The following is a 21,926-nucleotide window of genomic DNA, read 5'->3' as shown; positions in this document are numbered from 1 at the left end:
AGCAATCACACAACACTTTTGTGCATATTTTCAGCTCATATTTTAACCTGCAACCACCTTATTTCCAGCTTGTTGTTTTATCATCACAGCATGGTTTGGGTTGGAAAGGACCTTAAAGCTCATCTCATTCACCCCTGCCATGGCAGGGACACCTTCCCTATCCCAGGTTGTTCTGTCCAACCTGCCTGGGACATTTCCAGAGCAGCCCCAGCTTCTCTGAGAGCTCCTTACCCCCAAGTGATGCACAGTGAGGGATTCAAGCACTGCACACCTGTGAAATCCAGCAGAGTCAGCTGCAAACAATCAGAGACCTGCCGTGCTTCAGGCAATAATTCCTGCAGACCTGAAGTGGCTGCTGGAATCAGTCACCATTTCCTGCTGCTTTCAGGGCTCCAAACAAACCCATGAGATGGGGCTGAGCCAGCCTGCACTGGGCCCAGCACTCACACCAACAGCTCTGCTAATGAGGGTGCAGCTCAATAAATGCTGTTCCACAGGCTGAAGGACTAAAGGAACAGCTGTACACTTGTACTCGTCTTGGTACAAATTTTCTGTTTCAAAACATAATTATAGACCGGGGGAGTAAGGAAGATAGAATAAGAGCATGATGAACGTTACAAAAACTACCAGGAAAGCAATTATTTCCAACCAGAGTGTGTTGGATTAGCCCAGAAGCAGTTTTGTTTTTAAGATTTACAAGTGTTTGAGGGAGCTGAAGCATTTTGTGAGCTCAGCTGTTGTGTACAGGGCAGGGGGGACACCTGGGCACAGGTGGGGAGGGGTCTCTGCCCCTCAGAGAAGGCTGGGGATGATCCTGCATCCCTCCCTCTGCTCTCTCTCCCAGCATCAGCACTCCAGACAGGCAGCACATTTTACAGAAGGGAAATGATTTCGGATTACAGTGATCAATGCTAGAAAACAGTGACCCGGGGATACAAAGCTACAGTTCATAAAATACCAGTGGAGATTATCACACTCAAAGTACTTCCATTTCAGTTGTTCTGACCTTCAATTGGAGCTGATTTTTTTTTTTTTTTTTTTCCTTAAGCCCTTTAAATCTTCTGTTGAAAATACCATGGTGTTGAAGACTGGCCTGCAGCAGCATTTAGAGGATTTCCCTCCTGCATGGCTCCATCCAAGGCAGGTGCTGGGATTCCTCCCACAAGGGGTGTCTGGTTCAGAGCCAAAAGAACTCTTTGAAAATCCCCTGAGCAATCTCATTTCAAGACTAGCACGTGCATCCATAAAGCAAACTTCACTCACACTGCCTCTGCTCTATTCTCCCTCTGAATCAATCCTGGAACATGAAAATGCTCAGAGGAGAGGCTGCTGAGTGTTACCAACACCACAGGCAGGAGAAAAAAAAGGAATGGGAAATGTTAGAGAGGTCCTGCCAGTCATTTCTCTTTAAAAAAAAAATAAAAAATAAACCAATAAAACAGAGTCTGACAAGACCATTCAGCTGTTGTTTGGTTTCTGGGGCAATGCAGTATGCAAGTGGTCAATGGCTGATATTCCTGGGGAGAAATGTGCCCATAAAAGCATTTTAAATCATCGAGGACATTACTCACAGCAATGCTGAGTGATGGACGTGCCACGTTCTGCCAGGAACGAAGGTGATTTCTCTGCTGAACTGCTCTGCAGAGCAGCAGAAGTGCTCAAACCAAAATAAGCTCCTCACACCTACAACACTTCTGAGAAGACTCATAAAATAAGACAAGATAAACCACGTTTTAGGCTAAGGAGTTCATGTGTGCTCCCCAGAACTGAGATGACAGATGTGTCTGTCTCCAGCCAGCCTCCTCCTCAGCCAGAAATAAAACACACAGCAAACACACCCGGGCTGCTTGCTGCCATCTCTCATTGTTCAGATCTTTGAGAGATCTTCAAAGAAGAAAAAGAGTCCAAAAACCACCCTGGAGATGCAGTGCTTTTATGTAATGGCCTGGAGGAGACTTTGTATTTTGTGTTTTTTCCATGCAAATACTCTAAATAAATGGGGAAGATTCCCTGGGGAAAGGCACCAATATTGAGAGCTCTGGGCATTCTAAGGAGGGTCTTTATTCCCTCCTGATCTCCAAACCCAACCCCCTCTCCAGCACATTTCATCAAAATATCACATGAGATAATTTTATGGGCTGGCTTCACCAGCTCACATTTCCCCAGCTGCCAGGGCCACCCCTGCAAGAGTTAAATCCTGCTGTAATAAAAATCAAGAAATTATTTCCAACCCTTGGCTTCCAGCTCAGGAAAAGGCAGGGAAAGGATTTAATGCAAATAAACTGCATTTGACCATTCCTAACCAACAGAATAACCCAGTGGAGCCTCCACCTCCTCCCTCTCCCAGGATGTTCAGCACTGACCCTGCTGCTCAATTCATGATTTCTCTCTCATCCATGGGGAATTACAGGTAAGGAAGGATTTATAAATGAATGAGGTGGTCAGTGCCTCCTCAGATGAGACCTTTAAGTCAATACAAACAAATGGTGTGGCCTTTCTGCACTTCAGAGACAGAGACAAATATATAAATGAATGAGTAGAGATGGTTTTATTCTGAGCCCTTGCCTCTCCCATCCTCCTGCCTGCCTCATTGCCTGCAGTTTGTGTTTATGAACTTGCAGATCAGGGGGGTTGTTCTGGTTTACTGGAGCTGCAGAGGCTCCTGGGATCTGGGCAAAAAAAAAAGTGGATTTTTCACTAATATAATCTCCTAAAGTGCTTTCCACTCTGCATTTTGGGCCCTGCATCACAAATTCACCTGAACACACTTTATTCCTCTTTCTGTTGAGCTGATGCTTGAGGCTGATCTGGTCTCTGAGTGGTACCCAGAGCCTGAGCATCCTCCAGCTGCACCTGGAAGCAGCAGGGATACCAAAAAAATCACCCTGAACCACTGGGGAACACTTTTAGAACAAACAGTCACAATTCTGCTCTCAGCTGCATGGAGCTCCTCAACTCCACCAGCCTAACCCAGAGGAAAAAGGTGTTTTAGCCATGTAATTAAACCCAAGGAGTGATCATGGAACCAAAAGTTAACCCAGAATTAGTTAAATTGGTGTCTTCACAAAGAAAGATGCTCCACTAATTTTAATTACAACTCAGGCACTGGTTTTGCTACCCTAAAAATGAAGTGGCTTTCTGAAATAATGAGGTTATTGTACTTCATTAGCTGAGAAAAAATTAATTGGGTTCACAAGAAAAGCCACACTGTGGGTAAATCCTGCTTTGCCTTTCTGATATACAAATATTTGGGGAAAAAAATGCACTTAAGGAAGGGAACACCATCCCTAGAAGGGAAGAGCATGGGGGTCATGTAAATAAACAGTACAAGCTCAGAGTTGGGCAGGAGATGTAAAAAAGGAGGATAAATAGGAAAGGATGAACTTCAGCAAGCACAGAAGAAATCAGAAAAACTTCACCCAGAAAAAAATTTAGTTTGGTGCATCCCCTGCAAAGTGCTCAAATTACCAATTTATTCAGCAAATGAAGGGGAAGGGTCTCATCTGGAAGAAATTCAACTTTTGGGATCAGATATTGTCTCCTCCTCACGTTTTGGGGACAATTCGTGCCTGTTTTGAGATGTTTTGCACCATCACCTAAAGGGTTTCACATCTGCTGGGACACTGCTCGAGGCAGAAAATCAAATTACTCCAGAATCAGAGAGAATAAGACAGAGGTGAAGCTGTTAAAAACCACCCATCAACCCAAAGGTCAGGGCCTCTGGCAACAAAGAAAGAGAATTATTCCTGTAGTCCTCAAACAGATTTATCCTGGATATAAAGCAGGACCATTTACAGCTCAGCAAAATTTGAAAACTGGTAGTAAAGCACATTACAAGCTTTCTTAATTCAATTTTCCCTGGCATTTATTGTGGTTAATAAAATACCCAAATGTCATCGAGATTTATAAAAATGTATTTATAGATTCATAAATGCGGAAAATGGATTATTCAGAAAAAACAGCTTAGAGAAAGCCAGGCATCCTCAATGGATCCAGATTTGGGGGTTGCTGCCTGTCAGAGGGGTAATTAGTGCTTATTTACACAGATTTGCCTTCCCTGTGAAGATACAGCCCTGAATTCAGAGCTCAGGCTCAGTGTTGTCTCCACTGTGAACTTTGATGCACCAAAATGAAAGAATAAAAGATCCCAAATTCCCTTGCAGCAGATTTTTTTTTTTGGGAATACAACCCTGCTACTCAGCAAAAAAATGCCATAAATACCAAAATTCAGGATGAAGATTTACCTGGGCTGGAATGGTGATAAATAGGGCAAAGAGGCTCTGGTTTGAATTCAAGGAAATAATTTTAAATAAGAAAAATGCAGATTATGGAAGCACTGATGGGAGTGACAGTCTCTATTTCCACATTTTTATGAATATTTCCAGAGAGTCACTCAGGCTTTTCTGCTAAATAGGCACAAAATTTAAACTATTTATTGGCTTTTTCCAGCTGTGTCAATAAACTGCTTTGGAGGGTTCAGTGTTTGGTCTGTGTGCACATACACACACAAAAACCTGGATTATTTCCTTTCCTCACCTCCTAACATGCCAGATTACAAACATTCTCTGCTATCCAAGCAAAATTCTAGAGTATAGAGAGGAAAAATATTTTAAAATTAAAAATATATAAAAATACAAAATAATGTAAATAGATATATAGAAAAAAACTTCAAGCCTCATACTCATCCCACAAAATTTTTATCGTTTTTGTCTCATTTTTAACAAACCCTCCTGAAAAAGTCCTGTCAAATATTACATTTTTTTTTTTCTCCCAGCTCTTCATTCTGAATAATTAAAGTTCAGCCTTTTCATTGCTTTTTCCAGATCTTTGTCTTACCCTGAGCCAGACCTTCCTTGAAATAAACTTTAATGTGCTTTAATAATATCCCTGCTAATGCTGGTGATTGGCAATGCTCTGGTTTTAACAACTGCTCCAGCATTGAGTGTAACCAAAGCTTTTACTTGTAATTACTGCTCTGAGCTGAATTCTGGTACAATCCCATTTATATCCAAATTATTTCTAATGAATGTTGGGCTGTACCAGACTGGAGGGCTACAGGTTTAAAAGAAAATGGATTAATATTTTATTTTCAAGCCATTTCAAATGCATTTCTGGAACTAATAAAGAAACAAAAAAAAAAAAAAAAAAAAGAAAAAAAAAACACCAAGCAGTTGCTACAATAATTGACTGAAAAGGGGATTTTCTAACTCTGAGCACTGCATGAAGTTTTCTGTTCATTAGAGCACAAGTGCAGCAGAGATTTATGGACACAAATAGTCACAATTTCAGGAAAAGCAGAGAGAGGGGATGCACACACACAAATAACATAAAACAGCAACTTGTGGGATGTGCTGAGCCTTTTAAGCACCAAGAGGACAAACACTGAGGCACTCATCCCTTCTAAAAGGTATTTAATAGAATGGAAAAGCCTCACGTTTCCCAGAAAGCTTTCACATACAGCTCATCATTTTTATGCTTTCTCAGCCCTCACTAATACAGTAAGTTCTAAAAATTCTTGGCAATTCTCATTCCAGAAGCTGCCATTTTTTAATTGACACTTCTGCATTATACAATTCTGCATTTCCTTTTTTTTTTTTTTCCCCCTTAAAACTTATCAGGGAATTACAGACATTTCCAGGTTTAGTCTTAAAAGACATTAGCAAAGAAACATTTCAGGTCCTTAACACCACAAGTTTTAGCAGGCACTGAGCTTTTCCAAAGCCAAGCTAAAACTCAAAATCTCCTATTTTAACTTGCAAACCAAATATTACAGAGAGGCCAGGTGGAAATTTTGCTGCTTTCAGCAAGGCTCCAGTCCGTGAACACAGCCCCAGAATTTTTTTATTTCAGAAATTTATTATTTCTGTTCAGAACTGAAAACTTCCACTTCCTTTCAAAACCTTGCAAGAGACAGAAACATCCAGGCACTGCCAAATATCTTTTTTTTCCAAACTAAAATGGAGATTGCTGGGATGGACAATGGTCATCATTCCCACACTTCTTATCATAACCAGCACAATTACTTTAATTATTTTAATTTTTAAAACAGTGCCACAGAGAGATGTGGGGGTGGGAGCCCTTCCCTTGTTGGGATTTTGAGCTACACAACCCCAAATTTTAACTTCCCTTCTTTCCTCCATTAGCAGTCCCACTCTCTAATTAGCTTTAATTATGATTTGCATCATTAGCCTTTGTCTTGTCCATGGGTGCTCACCCATCCCTTGGGGCTGATGGGGAGGAATGGGAGATTCACTCCAGAAGAACTCCCAGGAAATGTCACAATCACAAAAATTTCATTGTCAGAAAAAACTAAGGTTTATTCAAAGCCCTTTTTGAGACAAGAAAAAAAAAAAAAAAAAGTGAGACTGGAGATTCCACAAACTTTTCTTGGCAGCTTCTGGGCCTTTTCTAAGGTAGTCAAACAAGAAAGTGCTCACTGCAGCCTCCCTATCCCTGTGTCACGTTTTGCCTCCAGACTGAATTAAATATTCTGCAAACTCTACTTTTTTTGGAATGGCTTTCAAGAAAATGGGGTAAATTTTTAGATGATCCAATTAATTTAGTCAGAACATGGCTATCCTAATTAATCCTGCATGATTCAAAGGCTATTTATGAAGTACAGCTGCAAGCACACAAAAATGTATTTATCCTAAAAAAAAAAAACAAACCAAAAAAAACCCTTAGAAACTAAAGTTTCCTGTCTTGGTCCTAAGTCCATTTGACCCACTGGAAAAATACAACCAATTTGGAAGGAGGTTTTTACAGCAATTTGCATTATTTTTAGGAAAGATTATTTTAAAGCCAAGATTCTGAAAGACTCTTCAGAAGTCTAAAGCACCACTCGAGACCAAGTCACAAAAGCTTTCTGCAGACAAAATTCTCATTACAATCAGCAGGGGTTTGCTCTCCTAATGAATATTTGAGTGAACTGATTGGAGTGCTCAGCTTTGGAGGTGGTTGGTGCACAAGATCTTCTTGACTGGATGATTTCCCTGCAATACTCTGCACTGATCTCTTGGAAAACAGCAATTGTGGCACGGCTGAAAAGGGTGGAAATGGGTGAAGTTCTACCCAGAGGAGCTCTCTGAAGTACAAATTGTTCTTACTTCAATGACACCGCTCAAAGCTCCCATCAAATAAATGATCCAACTGTTCTAACTCCTTCAAATAATACAGACAGGCTGGAATTCTCACCCTCTTGTGCAAATAAACTCAGAGAAAAAGAAATTAAGGAGTTCTTGTCCTCTTAAAGTCTGCCTTGATTCACAGCACGATAAAAGTCGTGAACGTGGCGACATCCAGAGCAGCAATAAAGGGAAGTGGAGTTACAGTTTGCAATAACCAGATCCTACAATGGAAGCTCTTCACAGTTGCTGTCATTCTCTGTGGATCACAACATCCATCCTTGGGTTTTAATGAATAAAGGGCAAATTGCAGCTGTCCAATAAAAGCATTTATGTCCATGCACCACCCAAAGCCTCGGCAAGCAAATGTCAGCATGGTTTTTATTGGCTCCAACAAAACCCTGAACTGATCTGGGGAGATTTTGGGACCCTTCAGACACTTGCACTTCAGCAGTGGGACTTTGTGTCAGTCCATCCACTCCCATGGAGTTTGAGCAGTGTGAAAAATTGGGATGGGGCTGCAGAGGTTGCTACCAGCCTTTAACCCTGCTCAGACCCTGGGGGAAGCTCCATAAGCATCATCCCCTCACCCAAATTCCTGCTGAGTGGTTTCAGCTCTGGCACTCTGGAATCTCTCAACACAAAGTGCCAGAGGAACTTCTCCATGGGACATTCCAAGTGGCACAGGACAGTTTGAGTCCTTCCCATCCCACCCTTCTACACTCCAGTTCCACCAAAACAAAACAAAACCCTTCTGTCTCCACTCCCCCTCTTCATTCTTCCCCACATTCCAATTTATATCCTGTTCTACAGCAGCTTTTGCTGACTCGTTTCATCAAGTGGATCATTAAAAACAACATTTCTTTGATTATATTTATTTAGTTTTACTTATTTAAATGGGTTGCTTCTCCAGAAAGGTCACTTACTTTTATTTCTCCTTTTTTCCTCCATGAAACAGAAAATATTTTAGTACATTCTTCTATTTAAACAAGCACAGTAGATTAATTAATGTATTTAGTCTCTGGAAAGCTTCTAAGTTCTGTCTAGCAGAAAGTGGCCATGAAATTTTCTAGTTTTTTTCCCTGTAATTAGGCATAATAATTAGCACAATAATGCCCTTGTTAACATCCTTAATTATATGCAACTAGTGCATCAATAGCTCCTAGAAGGAAGCTGGTTACCTTTCCCATCTCCTGTGGGCACAGCAAACCAGGATCCTGTGCTGAGCAAGGACAGGCTGCGGAGCCAAAAAAATCAAACAGCAAAACTCCTTATTCTAAACCAGCCCCAACATCAAAACCACTCCTCGGAAAAGTTGTAAAATAGCTCCCAGTCAGGCAATACAAAAAAAAAAAGTAAAAGTTCAATAAACCCTTTACATGAAAAGCAGCACCAGGTTCTCCCAGCACTCAAGTTTTGCCACTTCTTTTGGACTCATTAATCAACTCCGGCCACGGGTTCTGCCTCGGCTCTGACGACACCAACCCAGGGACCTCTTACATCTCCACATTTTCACGTTTTCAGTGTGTCCTGCCCTGTCACCAAGCTGCTCAGGTTAGCTCTGCTGGGAGGCTGGCTCGTTCCAGGAATAGAAATTAATTAATCAGTGTATTTTCCACCCCCGTGCCAGGAAAAACATCCCTGATTAAAACGCGGCGCTCGAGTTTTCGCAATCACTGCCGACACCGCTATTGATTAAATGGAAGCTTTGTGAGCACTTACTCATTCTAGAGGTGGATTTATTTCCTTCTTCTCAAGCTCCTTTGTTTTAATTAAAGGGTGTATTCTCGACACACTATTATTATATATTGAGAACAGCTCTGTAAGCCTAAACTATCTTTTGGATAAAAAGAGTGCTCACAAACGATGGAAGTGTTAATTCACCAGCTGAAATCAGACTAGAGAACAGCATGCCTTGCAGGCAGCCACTGAAACTTGGTGTGGAGGCTCCAAATCCATCTACAAGTAGGCTTGCAGAGAGAAAAAAATATGCTTCAAATACGAGGAGTTGGGGGACCCTAAATAAATCCCACTGAGAATGCAAAGCTGGCAATCTTGGCATCTTGCTTGGCTGATATTAAATGGGAATAAAGAAAGATCCCAGTCTCTATTAGCAATTGTCCTCACACACTTGGTGATTCCACAGAACAGGACATCACACTTGCCCCTGCACCTTTTCACATCTCACTGCTTTCTTTTGTATCTTTATGGAGATAAATGTTCACCAAAATTCCTTTTGAAAATACAAGATATTAATCCTCACACATTCCATTATAAGGAAATCATGCTAAATTAGCCTAATAATTACAAATTGTGAATTATCCAGTCATGTCTGATAGATGAGAGCTTGAAACACTCTTGACCTTAAATATTTCATATAGTTCTCACTATTTTACTTACAGCACAATTTCATGGAATCCTCTGGGAAGAAGATTCCTATAAATGTACATTCTTGAGTTATTTTGCGATTTTTTTAACTTAGCAAAACCACACAACTCTCCTCAAGATGTCTAGAACATTTTCAAGTCTCCTTGTGCATAAATTAGTGGTGCTGCATAAGGCAGCTCTAATTTATGCACTCACTATGGACCCAATTAGTTTCCCTGTACCAGAATGCCAAACAGATTTCCTTAATAAGGCAGAACAGATCACATCTAATATTTCTATAGAACACCAAGCTTTGACTCTGTCACTTTGTGTCACCAACTCCAGACTTGGAGAAAGGAATTTTGAATCAGCAGGGACAATTCCCATAGTCCCAGGTGCTCCAGCCCCAGTTTCCAGCCTGGCCTTGGGCACTGCCAGGGATCCAGGGGCAGCCACAGCAAATCTGGGAGTTCCAGCCCAGCCCTTCCCTACCCTCACAGGGAAGAATTTCATGACAAAATCCAGTCTGAGTCTCTCCCTCCTCCTGCCCAGATCAGCCCCATCCCCTCTGCTGGCAGGAGGTGATGACCTGGCACCAGACAGCTGTCAGCAACTCAATATCTTGATTATTCTCTTGTTAATATTTACATCTCTCCCAGCCCAGCTGGTTTCATTCCTTGGGAAGGGCTGAGCCATGCCTGAGCACTCACAAGCTGAGGCTCCACCAAGGGAGCTGAGAGTGATGTGGTGAACTGGGAGGAAAAACCAGCCCAAAAGTGCTGCTGACATTGGTGCCTTTGATATTTATCACTCATGTTGGGAAGCAGAAACCCTGGCAGACATCTCCATGCTCTGGTGATTCTGCTTCATCCTCTCTCTCTGCATTTACATCCTGCTTGAAGGATCTCCAATCTATTTATTTTGTCAAGTTTTGGCTGCCTCAGGTGCTGAGAGCATCACAGAAAGCACCAGGGATGTCAAGGTGGTCAGATCCTGGGCTCAGGTTTGCACAGTTAAATCTCAACCAAAATATTGACATAAAGCAGTGCTGTGTAGATAACCAAGATCAGTGTAAACCAGCTTTTGTCTGTGAAGTGGACCATAAACTGATAAAGAAATCAAGTGAAATGGGGAACTGCTTCCCTGCATCCTCTGTGAGAAGAGTAATTTCAGATACTGCTGTCCCACAGGAAATATGCTCACAGGGGCTGTGAGCAAAGCCATGGCTGATGTACAGTGGCAGGATGAAGTGCACTAAGTCACTTCACATGACAAGCAAATCATTTTTCACCTTTCAGGCATTTATTTCAAGCAGATTAATCAAAATGAGCCATTTTGATTTTCATGGACACATAAATTAGTTTAACTCCTTTACTGAACAGTCTCTATTCAAGACTTAATAATAAAGTTAAATTAATATAAACATTTTACAGCAGAATGACAAAAAAAAACCCCACATTATTTTTATAGCTCTAATGAGAACCCTGTACCACCAGAAATGATGTAAAATGATCCACCTGCAATAGACCTGATCCAGTGAATGCTCACACTTCCCATCCCACAAATCCCTTCCAGCCCCAAATGATGCAAAATCCTGGATAGAAACCACACGTATTTTTGGTCAGGTATGTTTTGATTTAAGTGTACATCTCTGCAATGAAGTTTGGCATTCTTTAAGCAGAGGGCAGTATTACATCAGGAAATGGTTATTAAAGTTACCTGCTGCACAGCATGTGAGATTACAGCACTGCAATTGAGCAGACATATTCCAGGTAACTGATTTTATGGATATATAAAGTTTCAGAAACTACAGCCATATTCAATTATGACAGAAAATTATAGACAGGAGAGCACTGCAGCCTCCTCCTACATTTTGCTAAGAATAAAAAAAACCCCTTCTTGTTTTACTTTGACCAAGTGCCTTTAATCCCAGAGGGTTCACCCTTCTCTCCTCAAATCAGCAGTTTATGAAATATAAATACACCAGCCACTCTGCCCATTTATCCTCTGGATCCACATGTTCTGCCATCCCTCCTGGCCCTGGCAATCCTCTAACAGGAATAACCCCTCTGAGCATCCTTTGATGCTCTGGTCCTTTTGGCTCCTGCCATCCCCAGTCCTGCTGCCCCTCAAATTGGCAGAGCCAGAGCTGAAAACTCAGCCAGGAGATAAAATTCCCCAGCACAGGCTCAGCCTCAGAACTTCTCCTCCTGCTCTGACATTTGTGTAACATTCAGAGGCCTCTTGCTCACACAGAGATGTTCCTCTCCACCAGCCAAGCACTTCAGATGGGAAGAATTATCTATTCCTCACTGACATCTTCCACTAAATGGAACATTTAATTAATTTGGTCCTAGGCCAGTCTGATCCCTTTTGCTCGCATGAAGACGAACACGACTTGTAACTCCCTGGCACCGTTTCTTCTCCTCCTCCTCCCCCTCAAAAGGAACTTTAGTTGTTTACAGAATAGATACAAGAAAATCCAAGCTGGTACAGTGACACATCATTAGTTAAAAATACACCACAGCATAAAGAGCTTTAGTGGCGAGAGCGCGTCGGAATGCAGAATTACACAAAAATGGCTTAGGAAGGAAAATGAAAGTCATCTGCAAAGTGGTGATTCTTCCCTGCTACAGGCTGGAACAGAACAAAAAGACTGCAAGCACTTTGTGTTACTGCAGAAAGCCAACTTTAGTGCAAGTAACCAAGTTGAAAATATGGTATAAAGGGTTATAAAAATACTTGAAATGCATTATCATCTCTAAAATGCAGATGGTAAACAGAGGGTGTGAGGAGGGGGGAAAGGGCTCAAAAGCAAACCCAAAGTGCAGGTCCCTGGCCAGAGCCAGCACAAACAGCAAAAACAATGTGGGATTTGCAGGAAGCACTGAAGACAGAGCTGGAAATGCAGCAGAGCTGAGAGCAGCTCCTGAGAGATTCCTGTGCAGAGCCCAAAGCCAGCGAGCCCCACGCTGGGTCTGAGAGCCACAAAGAGCTGGGACTGCACACAGAGCACAGCACAGGGAGCCAGGCTGAGCTCAGGCTGAGCCCAGCTCCACAGCTCAGCCCAAATCCACTGCAAAGAGCTCTCAGTGACTGACAAACAGCTCAGCTCCTGCCTCAGGCTGCTGGTGATGCTGCCCTGAGCTGCTGGGGGCTCAGAGAGAGCCCAGCTTCACATCTCAGAACAGAAACATGGGCAGAGACCCTCTGAAATAAGCCACTTACACCTTGGTTTGAAATAGAGTTCAGACTAAAAGAATTCCCTGAAAGCCAGCAGGTGAAGTGTCAGCAGGTGAGAGCAGCTGCAGAAAGGTTTGGGTGGAAGGGAGCTCAAAGCTCATCCAGTGCCATCCCTGCCATGGCAGGGACATTTCCACTGCCCCAGGACACCAGTGTCCAACCTGGACACTGCCAGGGGGCCAGGGACAGCCACACTCCCTCTGTGCCAGCATCTCACCATCCTCACAAAGAAGAATTTCTCCCTAATTGACCAACCTGACATGGCAGTGAGGCAGTCCCAAGCACACTCAAGGCATTTGGGATGCTGGAGAGCTGAAGATCAGACAGTTTAAGACCTTGATGCATAAAAAGAAATGATGAACAATACATTCCTGTATCAAAAGGAATTACCAATATGACTGTCAAAAGTGGGGGTTCAAGATGCAGGGGTGTAACAAAGCACAGCCCACTGCAGCTTCAGTGCTGCCAAAGAAGTCACCAAAAAAAGTGAAAGAGATGCTCCAGTGACATTTTAAAGGGGGGAAAAAAACAAAGGTAGCTCTAATCATCATCCTCTGACGAGGTGTTTTAATTCTAGGATAACAGACTGTGGCAAAACCTAAATAAAAACAAAGAAAATCAGGACACATCTGTTCAGAATGAAAACGGTTTTTTTTCCCCCGTCTGCTTCCTGTGGAAGAAAAAAGACTTCAAGGAGTGAAGATAAGATCTCCTGTATCAAAGCTGGTGATACAGTAGAATTGTGATAATTCTTGTGGAATGAGAGGAACGAAGATTAAGAGGAAAATGAGGAAATAGGGATCTTTGAACTGCTTTGAAGTAGGGCACCAAAAAGCTGATCCAAATTCCCATTAACTTCAGCAGTGCATGAAATGCACTTTACTGCCTGCATGGCTCCATGGTCTGCAAATTCCAATAGTGGGCAGTTAAACTCTGGAAATACACGGATTACAGGCAGCACAACTCTGCATGCTCACAGCTGGCAGTGAGTCAGCAGCACAAAGGAAAACACTGATCTAATAGGAACAGGGACACGGGGAGGAACTGATGGCCAGGAACTGCTGGGTGTGAAGAGGAATGAAAATAGTGGCTGTGAGACTGAAGTGATAACTCCTGAAAGATTTAGAGGTGATGAGAAAAAAACAGAAGGAATTACAGGCTGGAGACAAAAAGTGAGTCAGATTCCTTCTCTGTGCCACATGGTGTATTGGGGACAGCTGCCACTCAATAACTCCTAAAATAACATTTTACTAGGAAATTTTGAGAAGGGCACTTGCACTATTTCACCTCTATAGATCTCTTCCAAATTCAACAAGAACCATTAGAATTTGCAGCATGGTATAGGCAGATTAAATTAAATAGATCATTAAGAGAAATCAAACAAAATATGTATTTCTAAGTCAGGACATAAAGATGATGTTCTTAAAATGGTATAAATAGGAACAATGATCAATTTGAATGAATTAAACAATTTTTTTTTTCTCAATAATGAAAACTACAATCCTGAGAAACGAAAATGCAAAATTCAAAGGAAAAAAGCTCATAATTGACCCTAAGGAATATTTCTCCTCCCTTCAGTTGGCAGATAAAGTAATGAATCCATTTGTCAAATACTTCCAGGGGTGCAAGGGATGCAAATTTTCACCCAAGACCAACATAAAGACAGAGAAACCAGGGAAACATTTCTTGAGTGACTTACACTCCACCACCTTGATACAGAATCACAGCTATAATATCTTTATTGACAATTAAAAGGGTGACAAAATCAGTTGTAGCAAAGATTAGACTGAATATTTTAAACTGCAAAGCAAAGGTTAATGATCCACATCATAGATTTCCTGAAGAACCTTTGTTTCTGGGTTGTTTATTTTGAGGCATCAAATCTTTTTAAAAAGGAGGAGTAAATCCAAGTGTGCCACAGTGAACTATGAGGCAGTATTGCTTTAGTTTGGGGTTTCCTTATTTTTAGCCACATTTCTCAGTATCTCAGAATCCCAGACTGGTTTGGGTTGGAAAAGCTCATCCAGTTCCACCCCTGACACCTTCTACTACCCCAGCCTGTCCAACCTGGCCTTGAATCTGAGCAAAGAATTTAATGCCACTGGTGCAGCACCAAACCTGGCAGCAATAATTCCACAACTCCAGCACCAAACCAGACCTCTGTGGTTGCCAATTTAGCATTTTTTTGTTTTGCCTTGTGAGGATGTGGGTTAAAAGGGGCACGAGAGATGCACAGTCAGTACACCTCATTTCCATCTGCAAAGTAAATGTTTAATATTCCAGGAGTCGGAAATTAATTTCCTAAATGTTAATTGATGCTATTTCAAATCGCTGAGGGCACATTGAAGGCATTTCAAATGATTAACACAAGATTTGATAGCAAAGAAGCCATTGGAGTAATGGTCAGAGCCACAGCCATTCCTCCTGTCCCACCTGCAGCAAGAAACACTCACTGAAAACCAAGTGAAATTCAAGGGAATTAAACCTGATTTAAATCCAACCATGTCCAAGCTGAGTTTGTGTCCATCAGCTGAGTGCAGAGCTGCTTTAGGGGAGTTTTGGGTTTTTTTTGGATTTGTACCATGGACATCACTGATGATGGAGGCTGTTCAAGCCACTCAGCTCCTCATGAGCACATCCTTAAATAACTAAAATCATGAAATCATCCAAATAACTAAAAGAAAATAAAATCATACCCCCCCCCCAAGTGATCTGCAGCCCCACAGGGTGCTCCTCTCCCAGCCTGTGGGACAAACTGCAGCTCCCACCTCAGATAAACCATCAACAAGTGTCAGTGTTGAGGAGTGAGCAGCAATCCAGACTCTGAGGTGTGCTGGGGAAAACTCAGCCTGGAGGAAATGGGCACTCTCCTGGCTGCAGCTCTGCCACTCCAGCACTTTTCAGGACTCACTTTAGCACCCCTGAGGCAGCAGCCACCACCAGATCTGGGATGACAGATGCTCCATCTCCAACTTCAAATCCTACTGTGATTTTAATTGAATTCCAGCAGCCATTTTATTTATTTATTTTTTCCCAGAGCCTCTCCACTCTCTATTTCCTCCTTGCTCCCAGTGATTCAGCAGTTTATTCCTCACTACACTAATCCCTCCATAAGACAGCTTCTCATCCCTTTCCGGCAGTGCTCATGACAGCAGCTACCCAGAAATGCTGGTGTTTGGGGCTCTCTGTTTTTTGTTAAATACGAATTTATTTCAGACTTGCTTTGGCTTTCAGGCTCCACCACTTCTCCAGCCATGAGAACTGTACTGGTCCATTCTCTCAGCTCAGCTGATGAATGTGTTCCAGGACTTTAAAAAAAATCAAAAGACAAAAATGGAAACATGGAGCTCAGAGGATCAGTATCTCCTGGAACCTAAACCAGTAAAATGCTCTTCAGAATACCTGGAAAATAGGTGTTTGCTATTTACAGGGGATTCCACAGAACTGCCAGCTGGCTGTTTGAGTTACTCACTTGAAAGTTGCAGAAATTCAGTTAATAGGGGCAAAAAAGAAATAGGGAAGGCAAATTGCCAGCACCCACCTGTGCCAGAAGTCCCAGCAACTCCTATCATTCAATAACACCTTGGAACCCAGGCTGACACTTCTTGACCCAGCTATTTAAACAGGGGCTTAAAACTCAGTCTAGTGACTCTTTATTCTAGTAATGAGCAGTTTAAAAACACCATAATTGCTTCTGACCATAATCATCCAACAGCCATGAGCTGTTTATCTCAGAAAAATTAATCCTCAAAGGGTGACCCTCATGTCCACAACGTGTTCTCAGTCATGGAGAGTGATTGATAAGTTATTCCAAGCCAGTCCACAGAACCACTGGTAGTGGCATTTTATCATCAAAGCTCCTTTGCCCTTAATCAAAGGCTAATTCAACATGAAATCCTTAAATATGGGCTGCACCACAAGATAAAGTTAGCAACCTTGAAAGGGCTGGGAAATGGCAATTTGCACACACAAACACAGGATTGAGAGCTCCCATCATAACCTGCCTCATCAATCACGAGCTGCAGTGCCTCTAACAGGACTATTTCCAGAGTATATTAAACTTCACAACATCTTAACCTTCTTGTAAGGCCACAACAATCTCTTCTATAATATCAAACAAGTGCAGAAGGGCAGACTTGCTTTGTGCCAAAGTATGCCTTGTGTCAGATTGCAGAATTAACAGCCTTGCTGCCTTCCCAGACATTCCTCAGTGTCATTTCAGCCCCATATTCCCTCTCAGGGAGCACAGACAACACACCTCACACATATTCTGAGAGAAAATACTCTGAATGAGGCACATCCCTTGAGCTATCACCTGGTAATTACCTGCTCTTCCAAAAATCTCTTGGCAAAGAAAAGATCTGGCCAGGCACCTGTGGCTGAACAGTTTATCCCAAATTTTGTTCAGGTATTTACCATGAACTTGGGGTGAAAAGTCAAGTCATGAGGACACAGAGTTTGTAAAAGAACTCCACCAAACCCAAATGCTCCAAATCTCAAGCAAAATGCAGACTCTGCAATAATTAATTACAATCAGGGTTCTATCAAAAAGCTGCCAGTTCACTCTGCTGCAAAGTCAGGATGTTCCCTCCCAGCTCATCCTCTAAAAAACACAACTGAATCCACCATAAAGTGGCAGTTTTGGTGATTCAGTTTATCAAATCACTTTGAACAGAGTTTTAATTTTGGGGTGGTTTTTGGGTGGCACAAGGAGCACAAAGGATAAATCCTCTCACACACTGACCCAGCACTTCCAGCTGAGCCTGGTCCCACTGGAATGGGGGACAGAGCCAAGAGCTGCCAGACACAAAGAGTCACACACCAGGCAAAGGGGAAGCTGCCAGTGAACAAACCCAGTCCCAATCTTGTCACACCATGCCCTAAAACCAGCTGCTTTCCAGACTCTGCTCATCAGAACTTCCTTTTCCAGAGCTCTTACCCAGTACATTCCATTTTAGGATATTTCTCCAGCACAACTGTGCATTGTCTGCTGGTAATAATCCTAATTAAAGTTATACACTCTAAGCCTGTTTGTGGAATACAAAGCACAGATGCTACAAACTCTAAGAGGACTGCTGGCCTGTCACTGTTTTAATTAGCCTGACAGGTAATCAAGCAGAATTCTGTAATTATACCACTACAGCACACAAATGTTTCCTTTCAAATCCCTGCTTTGGAGTCACTCTGGTCAGCCACAGCCAGTTTTGAGCCCCAAGACCAGAAGGAAAATCCCAGACTTGGCTTCCTCAGGGCCTGGCTTTGACTCAGAGTCCCACATGCTGCTGAGGAATGTGAGACAAACTCCTGCCTCCCCTAGAGATGAAATGTGTATAAAAACTGAACCTGCAGTCCCCAAAAATGCCATTTTGTCAAGTACAGCAGAGTGTGTGACCACTTCTCCCTAAAGAACACTCTGTGCTTGCTCTGGGAGAGCCCCATGCTGGATCCCAAGGCCCTCTGCCACCAGGGCAGACTTGGGGCACACAAAGTTCATTTTTTTGGGATAACTCAGCACCACTCCATGAGTGACATTGCTGTTCCCACTCCCCACATGCCCCTGGATCCCAATTCTGCCATTCTCAGAGATCAACACCCCACAGGGCACCCCATACCTTTTCATGGCTCACATTCACCAAGGGCTGCCCACAACAGCTTGGATTTCAAATATTCCTTTTTTAAATGCCACTGATGCCTTTGGGATTATCTAAAAACAGACAGAATTAAGGGAATAAAAAGCTGTTCTATTTACTGAAAGGCCTTCAGGTAGATTCAGGGCAGACAAAGCCCCCCAGGGGCTACACCCAAAAATGGGTGATGGGTCACAGTTTTCATACTTTTATAAGTTTTGGTTCATTTGTATTTTGGGGGTTAATCTCCCAATGAAGTCATTTACCCCAAGTTTGCTCCCCAAACTCACTTTTGTTCCCATCTCTGGGCCTGAGGCAGTGAGGTGTCCTTGATTCCAGCCTGGAGAGGAATTGTTGTGTCTGCCCAAAATGGGAGAGCAGCAGTGACACTGAATATGGAGTTTGGGGTTATACACTAAAGAACTGCAGGATTACAAATATATGAAAAAATATAAAAGCTGAAATCCTGAGGCATCACCAGCATGAAGGCATTTAACCCAAATTCCAGTCACATCCTCATTAATGAGGAGTGTTTACCCAGGAGTTCAGGGCTCTGTAAACAGAAAGCAATTTCCATCCTCCTGGCTGGGGTGGTGTCAGCATTTGCAAACCATTACCAACTGTCTGCTCCAGTCCTCCACACCTCCTATCAAACTGGCATTTAAGGATTTGGAATGCAGAACACAAGGCTGCAGCCTAAAAATAATATCCTGAGATTTGATCCTGCACTTCTTATTCAGGCTCAATTAATCAAGGTTGCCTAACTCTTCAGAAGTACTTTTCATCAGCAGATTGAAAACACTTCCCACATGAAATGGGGATCAGCCTCTCCTCTTTACTGTGGGGAACCTGAAAATGAGATTTCACCTGAGAAGGAGCTCTGGGGCTAATTTAGCAGTACTGTCCAAAGGGATGAGGAGTCCATTATTCAAAGTTATCTTTTATATTAAGAAAGAAGCTTTTCCTTTCAGACCACTAGAAAGACTAGAAAGTGATCTATCACAGGATTTCTCATGCTGCCTTTGAAAACCTCACACCAAGATAGCACATTCCAAAAGAGCCAGGCCAAAGGAGAATATTTACTTGATCTCCATCCTCAGTTTTCACTGTGAACACTACCCAGGAACAAGGAAAAACTCTCAAGAATTAAAAAACTCAATATTTTTGTCAGAAGCCATCTGTAATCTCTCTGAACAGATACAGTAATAACATCTAAAACTAAGACAACATTTATTTTTCAAATAATTGCAAACTCTGAAAACATCTTGTTCTTTCTTTGGAAACAACATAATTCAGACTTAAAAGCATGCTAGAAAAAAAACCCCTCAAGATAATTTCAGGTTCTATAGAACAAAATCCACCTCTCCACTAACAAGATTGATTCCCTTTGACATTCAAACTGAGAGGCCATTAAGAAAATTTGAGTTTCAGGAACACCACAGGTTTTTTTGACTAACTCAATTGCAGAGTCAAACATGCAATGATTAATTAAACAGCAATTTTGAAAATCTCTTGACAAGAACAATAATAGTCTAACCAGAAAAAAAAAAAAAAACAAACCCTGAAACATTATTGATAACAAGATATCAATATCCTTCTGAAAATTATTCATTCTATAACTTCCATACATTCTGTTAAATAGATATAATTTACAATTTTCCATTTACAATAATACCTGAAGGCAAACTGTTTCACATTTTCCATAAACCTTCTAATGTAAAATTGCATAAATGCCACATGCACACCCCTAAGAACTTAAATGCAGATTTAGATATTCTTTTTAAAAGGGAAATCAAAACCTCCTGTCAGGGCACAGAGAAACTCCAGGGCAAATTCTTTAAAGCACAAACAACACAAAGGAGACTCTGACATTCAATGCAATGATATTAAGAATAAAGAGAAATTAACACCAACACATCAGAATTAGCATTAAAGAACTGTTACCTTCTCCAGTGCATGATATGTAGCCTTCAGTCAAATTTCCAATACCTGAAAGAAGAAATTCAAATGGAATGTTGGTTATACTGATATTTTAAGACACTAAATTAATCCTTGTTATTGTTAATTTCTTTTGCAGAGAAAGATTGTCTTGGATTACTTTTATTTGCTATTTTCAAAGTGCCACCAGACAACAGCAGTAACCTGCTCAGATCCTGATTCAGTTCCCCCCATCCATGAGGTCTCTTCTCCAAAACCCCCAGCCCTGCACACAACCCTGGGCTTCAACCTTTCCCCCTGGGGTGACTCAAATCTTGATTTTCCCACCTCTGACTTCACCTCCACTGATAATTCAGTGCAGCTCTCAGCTGACAACACACCAACCTCAATCCCACAGAGAAGACTGAAGCAGAGCCATTTCCCATTAGCTCATCCAAACCACATGCTAATAAAATTTGAAGAAATAGGAAAAAAAAACAGGGAACTTATGCAATGCACGCTTTAAACCTTGAGCTTCACGTGTTTGGTAGCTGGGTATGGGTCACACAGAGAACATATGGCAAATGGAGATGATGTTTATGAAACTAGAATTCAGTGGGCACCAGAAATGCAGCAGAAGTGATATAATATAAGGAAATATAAGCTTTTTATTTTTTTTTTCCACTATCAACACATCCCAGATAGGAGAGGCAAAAAAAGAAGCCTGACATTTTGCCTGGAGATAAGCTCCCATTCCCTGGGTTGTTGCTTGAATTCCAATTTGCTGTGAGGAAGTCACAACCAGAGGACACCCCTGCTCCTGTAATGGGACTGCCACTGGAGCCCCTGAAAAATTAGATATTGAGAAGAAATTCCTCCCTGTGAGGGTGGGGAGGGCTGGGCTGGGATTCCCAGAGCAGCTGTGGCTGCCTCTGCATCCCTGGGAATGCCCAAGGCCAGGCTGGACACTGGGGCTGGAGCAGCTGGGACAGTGGAGGTGGGATTTAAAATCCCTTCCAACCTTTCTGGGATTCTGTGGCTCTAAAATCCTCCTACACCCCATTCTAGGCTACTCCTGGTAGCCCAAATGGATATTTTGCCTTTGTTTATCATGGATACACCACTCCCACCCATCAGCAGCTTCTAGACAGGACTGACATCTCCCAGACTCAGAGTTCCATCATGGCCCAGCTCATTCCCCACCTGGATTTACTGGGGTGAAGAGCAGATTTACTGGGGTGAAGAGCAGATTTACTGGGGGGATCCAGCAGCAGCCCCAGGTCTGGAAAAGCTTTTCCAAGAGGAGCAGGCTGGAGACAGGCAGAGCCAGATGGAGCCCACCAAAGTGAGCACAGCACTGGGGAGAGCAGGGAAATATTTGACATTCAGAGCTGCACTAATTAGACACGGAGAAGAAACGAAAGGTTTTGTACCAATCAAAATATTACTCTGTTTACTGTAACTGTTCAACTCATCACTTCACTCAGGGAAAGTTTGGGAGAACAACTTGCTCAAGTTAAGCGAGGCTCCAACACCAACGTCTCTGTGTATTTTTAGGCACTTCCAGAGCTGAAAACAAAGAGGAAAAACGCTGCAGTTTGGATTTAGCCAAGCCTGCTCTCCTCAGCACAGCCAGAATTCCAGCCCA

At 42.3% G+C, this 21,926-nt stretch overlaps 1 protein-coding gene across 3 annotated transcripts in view; it reads right to left on the bottom strand.

Moving 5' to 3' along the window:
• Nucleotides 1-20,350, bottom strand: part of LOC306807616 (contactin-4) — a 215,726-nt gene extending 195,376 nt beyond the window's left edge. For all 3 annotated transcript variants that reach the window (XM_079317348.1, XM_079317347.1, XM_079317349.1), the window contains exon 1: nucleotides 20,306-20,350. The gene's annotated coding sequence lies outside the window, so the exon portion shown is untranslated. The remainder of the gene's footprint in view (nucleotides 1-20,305) is intronic.
• Nucleotides 20,351-21,926: the final 1,576 nt, after the last annotated feature.

Source organism: Erithacus rubecula, assembly GCF_903797595.1.
Source record: "Erithacus rubecula genome assembly, chromosome: 13".
In the NCBI taxonomy this organism is placed as follows: domain Eukaryota; kingdom Metazoa; phylum Chordata; class Aves; order Passeriformes; family Muscicapidae; genus Erithacus; species Erithacus rubecula.
Note: the sequence above shows the minus strand (reverse complement) of the source record. Positions and strands in the feature narration are given on the sequence as shown.